The following is a 1596-nucleotide window of genomic DNA, read 5'->3' on the forward strand; positions in this document are numbered from 1 at the left end:
GAGGGCCCAATTAAATTAGTCATTCATTTCACTAAACCTCAATAGAACATCTACTCTGCGCGATAAATACAGGCATACCTCAAAGATATTGTGGGTTCTGTTTCATACCCATGACAATAAAGCGCGTCACACATTTTTTTTGGTTTCCTAGTGAATACATAAGTTACATTTACACTATACTGTAGTCTATTAATTGTGCAATAGCATTATGTCTTAAAAAACAATGTACATACACCTTCATTAAAAAATACTTTACTACTAAAAAATGCTGCCCATCATCTGAGCCTTCAGTGAGTCACAGTAGTAACATCAAAGATAATTGACCACAGATCACCATAACAAATATAATAAAAATGAAAAAGTTGAAATACTGAGAGAATTACCACAATGCGACGCAAAGACATGAAGTGAGCAAATGCTTTAGTAAAAGTGGCGCCGGTAGACTTGCTCGACTCGGGGGTGCCACAAACCTTCAATTTGTAAAATACGCAGTATCTGTGAGGCACGGTAAAGCGAAGCACAGTAAAACGAGGTATGCCTGTATAATACGTGAGTGTTTATGATGAGTTTTAGATACACTAACTCATTTAATTCCCAAGATAACCCTCTGAAAAATCAACATGAGATCCAGAGAAATTAGGTAACTTGCTAGTACTCATAGCTATTGGGGATATACAGATGTATATATATGACATGTTTCTTGCCTTCAAGTATTTTCATTTCAGAAAAATCTCATTTAAAAATTATGATCATTGGAGAAGCTGCGCGAGGGCCGCCCTGGAGGCATCGGCTGCGCTCTGTCTCTTCGCGCTGCTGGGCTCGCGGCAGGGGGTCCGGCCCCTCCGTCGCACCCGTGCCTGTGACGGGCCGCTTCCCGATTCGCTGCACCCCGCAGTACCTGCGCCAGGGAGACGTGGTGTTCAAGGACTCGGTGAAGGTCATGATGGTGAACTACAACACGCACGGGGAGCTGGGCGAAGGCGCCAGGGAATTCGTGGTTTTCAACATACCTCCGATCCAGTACAAGGACCCCTGGGTGCAGATCATGATGTTTAAGCACATGACGCTGACACCCTTCCTGCGGTTCTACTGGGATTCTGGGGAGCAAGTCCTCGTGGGCGTGGAGACCAAGAGCAATAAGCAGATCGTGGAGCACATCAAAAAGATTCTGGGGAAGAATGAGGAAACCCTCAAGAAAGAGGAACAGGAGCAAACTCAGCTTTCTCACCCAGCCCACTCTGGGCCCTGAAAGTGGGAGTGCATCTGTGAGATGAAGGGGCAGGTGCCCTGCCCGGGCCTCGTGCCGTTGCCCAAGGAGATGACAGGGAAGTACAAACTCTCTCTGAAAGCCAGTGCCCGAGACTGAGGCCGGAGAAAAGCCCCTGGTTCTATTCCCTGAGAGACTGAAAATCTCTTTGCAATAAAAGGGTCCCCTTTACACAGCTGTGTAAAAGCACGTGGGGGGGAAGGGAGGAGGTGGGCTGCAGCCACGCTGCCCAGTGAACACCCTGCACCATCAGGGCAATAAATGCTTCAGAATCACACTCAGAAAGAAAAACTTATGATCGTTGAAGATGGGTTAGGCACTTCCTATCC

The 1596-nt window shown here is 46.7% G+C and overlaps 1 pseudogene across 1 annotated transcript; it reads left to right on the forward strand.

The window, feature by feature from the left end:
* The first annotated feature begins 745 nt into the window (after positions 1–745).
* LOC309968259 (small ribosomal subunit protein mS25-like) lies at positions 746–1366 on the forward strand (annotated as a pseudogene). The gene has a single exon. The product of its transcript is annotated as a small ribosomal subunit protein mS25-like (transcript).
* The last annotated feature ends 230 nt before the right edge of the window (positions 1367–1596 follow it).

The sequence above is a fragment of the Leucopleurus acutus genome (assembly GCF_964270905.1).
Source record: "Leucopleurus acutus genome assembly, chromosome: 11".
Lineage (NCBI taxonomy): Eukaryota > Metazoa > Chordata > Mammalia > Artiodactyla > Delphinidae > Leucopleurus > Leucopleurus acutus.